The 9,107-nt window shown below is 46.5% G+C and overlaps 1 long non-coding RNA gene across 1 annotated transcript; it reads right to left on the minus strand.

Moving 5' to 3' along the window:
• Positions 1-322: 322 nt before the first annotated feature.
• LOC136057143 (uncharacterized) lies at positions 323-3,895 on the minus strand. The gene is made up of 3 exons (XR_010622998.1): positions 3,852-3,895; positions 3,489-3,718; positions 323-388 (listed from the first exon to the last, which is right to left on the minus strand). It is a non-coding gene; the product is annotated as an uncharacterized LOC136057143 (long non-coding RNA).
• Positions 3,896-9,107: the final 5,212 nt, after the last annotated feature.

Raw genomic sequence — 9,107 nt, forward strand, 5'->3', positions numbered from 1 at the left:
CTAAAGAGGAAAGCTATTCCTAGTTCTGTCACACTCTTCCTCTTTAACCTTTGGTCTTATGAGAAAATCATCCCAAACATATTACCTAGATGCAGTCAGAACATATTTGATAAGACAACAGGAACCCAGCAGTCCATTTTCAAACAGAGCAGTTCCAGATTAATCAGTCAAAAGGAAAAAAATTCTACTTCAACAAAAGTTTCCCATCTCCCTTCTTCACCAAACTTTTAATTCATCAGATTATCTGGGTTTATAATAAAACCAATTTCCAGCATTTAGAGGAAGAGTTTTTTGTATCTCCCCATGCATTTTTTTTCCTTCTTTTTTTCCTGTAGGCTTTTCTGTGCCATCTGAATTTACCAAGCATCTCTGTGAATCCATTGGGAACCTACATGGACAGAAACATTGAACACACCAATAAAGAAGTTCACATTCTAGCAGCTTTCAGACCAAGTCTTCAAAAAAGGCAGTACAAACTTTTCAATAACTGACCTCAACATCGATGAACTCCAACTCTTAAAATGTGCATTCATCAAGAGAAATCAAACCCAGGTTTATAAATGAACGTGGCTGCAACCACTTTCCTCTGTGAATCATGGACACACCACTCAGTCAGTACACAAACCAGAGACTTGCAGAGTAAAACACTAGGGCCTCTTCCACAGGAGTTTAAATAAGTTCTCCAGTAATCTGCAAGCCTGAGAACATTTTGAAACAAAGCTAACCAACAGAGGGCAACATGATTACGTGAGGAGAGATGCTTGTGACACAAGGAGTGGGTTTCACTCCAAGGACACTGATACCCAGGACTTAGGATACTACAGACTGATATGAACTTATAGCCAGAATTCTGACAAAGCTCTCAATCATATATGAAGACACACCAGAATGTTGACAATTTTTTGTTACTTTAAGAAACACTGTACATAATCACTGGTAGATACTCTTTAGCTAGAAACTAGGACACATCACAGACCAAATATAGCATCAAAAATCAGTACAAGCTCCCTGGTATGACTAAGATGTGGGGAAGGCAGAAAGATGCTGAGGGAAAAGTTGGTTCCACAGAACAAAAAGTTGCATGGAGAAAAAGAGAAGAGGACATTGCCTTTGTCAGAACATGATCAAAATACATCACATGAAATTAGCAGGTGGCAAGCTGAAAAGCAAAGTTATTCACATGTCGCACAGATTAAAAAAAAAAAAAAAAGTATCACCAGACAGTGTGGCATATACCAAAGCCTACTGGGTTGCAAATGACAAATAAATGCAAAAAATGGCTACTACAGGCCAACTGCCACTTTGACCTCAGAAAACCCCCTCAGATTCTGCTGGAAATTCTGCTTTCTCACTGTCACCTTTCTCTGCCAGTAAATATTACCTTGACAGAAAAATAGTGAGGGTAGGGATACCAAAACCTTCAGCATATGCTGATATAATTAAGGACTGAAGTGAATGAGGGAAGTGTAGAAATAAACAAATGCAATAACTGAATTATCTCAATATTAATTGTCTAATTTGTGAATTAGAAGCAGGCTCATTAGCAAGTGTCAGCACAGGTGGACAAGAACTAGAGGGACCTGAGTGGAACAAATAAGAAATTCCATAGAGATGAAGATTGGCAGCACAGGGAAAACACTTCTCATTTGGACTAAACAGGACAGAACCTACGTTCATGCCATTCTGGAACAACTATTATTTACAATACCTCTACCCACTACCTAAGCTTCTTTACCAAAAGTGCATATATGGATTCAGGATTAAACCTACAGTTTTGTCCTGGGATAAGAAAGTGCTCCCCTCAGATGCATCACCCAGCTGTGGCAGCTCTATTTATAATGCCTTCAGTGTTGCAAATTACACTTTCTTTGAAGCTTTTGTCTGCATTGAATGCAATAACAGAATATATATTTGACAGACTTTGTGGGACACTCAAGGACAAGAATATTATCAGGGAAACGCACCTGTAAGATGTGAGATGTGTAAAACCTAAGGGCAAAGAAGAGAATTTCTACAGAGTGTATATAACTAAGCCTGAGAAAACAGAGCATTTTTTCAAAAGGGCAGAAAACACAGATACGTGCCAAAGTCTTTGGCCTAGTTTTGGGTACCACCAACTCTGGGCTCTCTGGTAGGAAGGCATTCTCCTCTTATCCAATACAAACATAACTATTCCAAATTCACATAGGGATAAGATCTTCTCTGGAGTTTGTCTCACCTAATAGAAGACACTTTGAGGGACTGTACACAATCCAAAACACTCATTAAAAAGAAATACCATATTTTCCCAATTTCTTTTTTTTTCAGACCCAATAAACTGTATAGCTACTTTTTAGTAACCATAGTATTTTCGAACTTTGTAATTCTGTCAGGATGTCAGTTGCTCTTATAAATCTCTTTGTAAAAAGAAAAAATAAGGACTGCAACGCACACTAAAGAGAACACAACAGGATGACAGTGCCCACCTGTCACTGCAACAACCAGAAGGATGGATGTTGGTTAATGTCTGGAACTCCTAACTACCAACATAGTATAAATATACCCTGAAATACACTGTGACAGCTTTAATAATGAGAGGTCATATAATACTTTTGCTTACAGAAGCTTTTTTCTCTTTGGTAGATAATTCTGAGCAGTATTAGTGTGTGTGGTACTTTCTTTGCTTCTCTGCTAAACAAGATCCAATAGGTTCCGTGGTTTTCATTAGAGGCTACAGAGGCTCACAGAAAACCACAAGGATCTCATAATTGCCTTCATGGCAATCTGCTTTTCATTCTAAGAGCCATCTTTTGAAATAATTAAGTATTGTTTCTAAATCTAAAAAATACACCATACAATAGAATGAAAAGGGATCTGCTGAAACAATAGAGACCAAAGGGTAGAAGGAAAGCACAGCAAGTTCAAAAATGGTTTTGTATATTTGTATGTACACACACACACACACATATATATATATATATAGATATATATGAACTTTGCTTGCAGAATCATGGAAAGCAAGGAAATGAGAAAATGCCTTCTATGTGTTTAAATGCCTGGAAAACAGAAAACATGACCCTTTCTGAGAAGAGGAATGTGTGAGTCTGAGGAGAAGACAGTTGGTATGACTTTCTGACCACATGAACACCACAAACACACTAATGCTACAGCTCTTGGCAGCAGACCATCACTCTTCCACTTCATCTACAGCTTTCTGACTATTTGTCCAGAATTTTGGACACCCAAATGCTCAGTGGGAGCATGCAATACACACTTATGGACTCCATCATCTTCCAGATTCCAGGGGCTACTTTTGCAGCATAAAAATAGTGAAAGCACACAGTAGTATCAGAAATCCAGAGCAGAAATATAAAAGCAAGCCTTTTTTTGTTGTTGTATTTTAAAGCAGTAAGATGTAAGATCCTTGTAGAAACCCGTGAAACTGTTGTCATCCAGATACTTCCTGGTCCTTTGGGATTAAGAAAGCATCAAAAGTAAACAGAAATTACCTGCACCAAGGATGCTGAAAAGTGGCTGACCAATGCTGCACGCTGTCTCTGGAGCACATTACCCAACAGTCCCAACACAGCTTGCCCTGACCAAGTTTGCCAGCTCTTGACAACCTGTGTTCCTTTGAAATCCAACGTTCTCTCCTGAGTTCTGTCCCTCATATCTCATACCAGCTCTCTTTCACTGCTTCTGTGCACAATTCTCCATCCACTCTGAGTGCTTCCTCTTCCTTTGAGGGGGGAGAAAAGAAGTTGGATGAATAAATGGCCACTTTTCCTCTTGAAATTCATCACTATTACCATGACCTAATAGAGTACCCACCCCTAGACCAGCAATGCTACAATTAAGCAATCTATACAGACCCAGCATCACATAATCCATTCTTCAAGGAGAGTGCATGCTGTGTTAAGCCTGATACATTTGTTCCTCCTTTCCCTCTCCAAGTCACGGCTCTCCCACACAGCCTGTTTTCACACTGCAAATACAAAATCTGTCTAAAACAAAGTTTCCTGAAAACTGTCACAAATTCCTTAACTTCCATTCAGGGAATCAGTTCTTTGGAACCAAAGGGAGAAATCCGGACTTATAGAACTCATTCCTGAACTGTGGATCCTGGGATTCATTCCTCGCGTTGCGCCTGCTGGGGATGGAAGAGTTAACCACACACTATTTCATGTTTTACCCACTAGCCAGCAAAGGCTACAGACCACTAATTGATGTGGTTATGTAAAGTTTCTGATGTTCCGTGTATTTTTAAAGGGCTTTGTTTTTGTTTTTTTCGAACTTGCCTGTATTTTTCCATTTAAACTAAGGACATAAAAGTTAAATCCAGCAGGCTTAGCTGCAGTTTACACACTGGTAAGTGTAAAGCACCAGAATTTACAAGCTTTCTGTACTGTACACACACACGCATTATAGCTAAACCAAAATTCTGCAAATATTCATTAAAATTCTGAATCAAATTCACCCATATTCACATATGCTTCACATTTGCTCTCTGCAAATATTTGAACACTTGTACTTTACTAGTGCAAATACTAGTGAATAATGAATTTTAGTTACAAATAATCCCTGATCCCACCAGAGGATGATCAGTTATGAAACACATGGTCCATACACTTATCCAATGAGAAATGGGTTCTGATCAGGAAACAAACTTTTGTAATTGCTAGTATCAAGTCTGAATAGGGCATTTTCGCACCCATTAAAGGGGAACTTTCACCACATCACAAGATTAAAGACATAAAACAATGACAATGAAAATCCTCACAGCAGCATTTCCACCTCAGCTGTGGCAGTAACACACCTCAGAGAGCCAAAGCCAGAGGAGGCTGAACAACAGCAGGAGAATCCAAAGCTCTCTGGGGACCAGTGTCCTGCTGGGGCCAAACAGCCCTGAGGAGAACACCTGCCCAACAAATGGGAGCATCTAACAACCCGGCTCTTGTGTTGACAAAAAGGAGGAGAGGACACAATACATACAGGATTATTGTTCAAGCATTTATTTAAACAAACAAACAAAAAAAACCCCACTATTTTAATTTACATAAAACGTTATTCGGTTCAGAAAGAAACATAAATGAGTGGTCAGCATTCAGAGGTTTATGTTCAGTTCTTAAATCCTTAGGGTTAAAACTTTACTAAGTACCTCAGAAAATGCCCATCAGCACCTAACTGGGGAGTCAGCTGAGAGCTAGGTAAGGAAGAAGCCCATTAGCCCAAACCGAACAGCCAGCTTCTCGCTCACAGACCTTGCTGTGCTCTGGGAGTAATTCCCTGACTGCCAAATCAGACACGGGTTTTGCCAGACCTACTGCTGCAAGATGACTTATACACACTTACCTGACACAGTATTCACACTACACACAGTGTGAATGTGGAGGTTGCTGTAAATCACAGCAGAACAACCAGGGCAGGGTTGGGATGGCTCTTGTAACGATTGCAGAACTGTCTCTTCAGAAAAGCGTCAGAGTTGCTGTGACACAGAGCTTTCAGTGTGTTAACAACCACTGCACATCTGCCTCTTCTGCTCATGGCTCTATTTTCTCCATCCTGGTGGAATGCCTCTGACGGACAGGGACTCTGCACAGACAAGTTTCCAGGGTATCTGTTATGAAACACCAGACTGAGATCAGTTGTCAGAAGGAGCCATTAGTTTTTGCACAGTTTTCCACTGCAAGTCATGCTTGAGTAACTTCTGAGTGTGAATAACAAGTATTTTTCGAGTATGAGTAATGCTGTAAGGACACGTGCACCTGAGCCCAGCAGGCACTTGGTGACACCGAGTCTACTCCTTGAAGAGTACCCTGAAACATAACGCACAGGCTTCAGTATCTGCTCAGAAAGTAAGCTTACACTGCCAGCAGCACTGGGAATAACCATCTGGGGAGAAAAAAAAAAAAAACAAGCTTCGGAAAAATTAATCTTTTCATTCCAGCTAATGCCCAAGCTTCAGACACAAATCAATCTCCTCGCATTCATTCAGCTTCTGTGTCATTTTGTCCAGGCAAGTTTCCACGTTCCCAGCCTAAAACCTCTCTTAAAAACGCTATGGGCTTATTTTGTGGTTTGCTAATATAGGTGCAATGTAAACAACGGATTTGGGGATCTCGCACAGAAAGAACCCGTTTGGTTCATAATCACGTTTTAATGGACGCCGTTTGCAAAGCGGTGAAACCGTACCGGGCTGTGAGCGCGTTTCCATCAGCGTTACTCACACACATCTCGGGACACCAAATCCGCCCCCTGACGAACGCCGTGGATGTCACTGGAGGCTGTTATCGCACGGCGGAGCTCCGGTTCTGGCGATTCCCTACGGATCGTACGGAAAGGTGCAGCCCAGCGGAGGGGACAGCCCCGGTCGGCCCCGAGCTGCCCGCCCGCCTCCGGGACAACGAGGCTACGGCCGCCCCGCATCCCGGCCCATCCCGCAGCCGCTCCCGTTACCCGGTGCGAACGCGGCTGAGCCCGGCCCGGGTTTCCTTGAGGTGTTTCATAAAAAGCCAACGCAGGGCTTCGGAGCTGGAAACTTACCTGAAGGGCGTTTTGTTCAGGGAGCCGTCGTGACGTTCGCCGATTAGCTGTGACCAGATCGGCGCTCAGACGCGGGAAGGAACCGCTTTGATGGTGCTTTTCCAGCCCTCGATCCACGCCCTTCGCTTTGCTTACAGAGAAAACATCGCCCGCGGCACCTCTGCTGCTGCAGTGACAGCGGCAGAGCCCGCAGCAGCGGGTGCGGGCCCGGCAGGGCTCACACAGAGAGCGCGGCCCCACGCACACCGCTGCCCGAGGGCGGGAAAGCGTCACGATGGACCCCGAGCGGGGACAGCCCCCGGCCCCGCGGGCAGAGCGGCCCCGAGGCGCCAACGCTCGGTGCGTCCGAGTCGGGCTTCTTTCAGCTGGAAGAGGTCGTTAAGAAACGGAGCCGCCAGGCTGCACTGAGCGCGTGCGTTGGCACCAACCTGCGCGCTGCCGATCCCTGCGGGCAGGCGGCGGTGAATCACAGCACCGGGAACGCGCCCGGGGCCGCGGGGCGGCTGCAACGGAACGACGCGCAAGTTCACTAAGAGATCAATGGCTCACAGCGAAGTACTTTAAATGAAATAATAATAATAATAAATCCGGTATATTTTCGTTTTCCTCTGGCTGACTTCTTATGTGGCTGAGAGGTTTTAATTCTCAGCCACGCAGCCGCTCGGTTCCGCTCGCACGTGGGGCAGCTCTTCCCGAAGGGAAAGTTTGTCGTTAAAGTCAGCACTGTGAAAACAAACTTTACTAGGAGAACAGCTCCACTGACAGCGGAGGTCGGAGCAGCGCGGTGCCCCAGACACGGCACTCCGTTCACGCCCCGCTCGCACACCGTCGGGCCGTCTGCTCTCAGGCAATGCGAACACCTCCCGGGGCCGCCAGTCCGTTCCCGGCCCGGCCCGTACGTGCTGGAAGCTCCGGGGGAGATCGCTCCTTCTGCCGGGGGAAGCCCGCAGCTCCCGGGCCGGCGGAAAGCTGCCATCGCCCCGCGGTGCCATCCGCCGGGACGCGGCTCCGGTGCACCCCGCTGCAGCCTGCCCGGGTCCCCCACCCGAAGGCAGCAGCCCGTGGGGACGCGCCCTGGAGCCCTCTCGCTGTCTGGAAATAAATAAAATAAATGAGTTTTCTTATTTAACGTCCTTACGGTCTGTGAAAAATAACCACCTGTTCACCGCTTACTCAAACGTGAAAATATTAACGTTATATCATGAGTGCAACAGCAATAGCGTTTCCAAAGTGCTACACAGCCCGCCCGTCCGTTAACTCAGGTAAAGGCAGCCGGCAATCCGCTTTCTAGCGACACGCGGTTCCTCCTTTCGGCTGCGCTGGAGCCGCTGTGCCGCAGAGCCACGGCCTGAGAGCAGACGGGACAGAGCCGGGGGCACCGCGGGGCTCCGCTCCTCGAAAGCACCGTCCTCTCCCACCCCCCGACACCTCTCCCTGTCCCCAGGTCACGCCGAATCTTTCCAAATGATTGTTTAAACCCAAGAGTCGTTTCAGTGTAAGAATATGAGCTCCCTTCCTGTTTACACGGCCGGATCCTGCGCTTACCGCCAACCCATCGCTCGGCCCGGGGGCTTCGTTAATCTGGGACGCAGCTCCGGCAGCTGGAACCGAGCGGCACCTGGGACAGGCAGGGCCGGGGGGGGCTAATGACCGCCGGTAATTACTCAGCAGGAGGGCAATTAGCGCCCGGCAATTAGCACCGCAGCCAGGGCTCGGCCCGGCAAGGAACGGCTGCAGCCCTCGGGGCCGGACCCTGGGGCACCCGCGGCTCTCCATCGCTCCCTGCCGCTCGCCACTTCTCGCAACGCTTTTGCTTTTTGTTGTAGTTCTTTTTTCCGGGACGATAATTGCACGTCTCTGTAGATGCTCTATTATTCGATACCTCGATGGGAAAAAAAAATAAAAATAAAAAGCACAGCGAGGAATCAGAAAATTAAAGATACGATAAAACAGTGCCACGGTTCCTCGCTACGTCGCCGCAATGAGCGCAGAGCCGCGGGGTCGGCGGCGGTGGAAGTTCTCCGCTCCCTGTGCCCGCAGGCACAATGCGGCCCCAACCACGTTTTCACAAAGCGGCATTAGGATGCGGCGCCCCATCTCCGTCGCCTCTTAGACGGCAATGCCGCATTTCTTAGGGGAAAAAAAAAAAAAAAAAAAAGCCATCGTCTCACCTCCCCGAGCGGAGCCGAGGCCAGGCCCCGGGCGGTCCACGCGAACGAGAGAAAACAAAACAAACAAACAAACAAAAACCCGACAACACCGAAAAAAATAAGTAAATAAATACGGAGAAACAATTAAAAAGAAGATAAAATTAAAAAGAAGATAAAAAGCATTACGTTACTCAGAGCCATAGTCCATAAAATACTTTATTGAAATAAAGTAAATATCTTCGCATTAATAAAACCGAACGTAAAATGCAGTTTTCGAGTAACTGGGGGCACCACAGGGTTTCACGCTGCGAGCGATGCCGAAGGCGGACCCGGTGTCCCCCAGCCACCGCGCACCGCGGGTCTCGGGCAGGAGCCGAGCCGTGAACAGAGCGCTCCGGCGGCCCCACCGCCCTCCCCCCCCACCCCCGTCCTCTG

The sequence above is a fragment of the Cyrtonyx montezumae genome, unplaced genomic scaffold (assembly GCF_038088225.1).
Source record: "Cyrtonyx montezumae isolate F1298 unplaced genomic scaffold, pur_monq_1.0 scaffold_6, whole genome shotgun sequence".
NCBI lineage: Eukaryota > Metazoa > Chordata > Aves > Galliformes > Odontophoridae > Cyrtonyx > Cyrtonyx montezumae.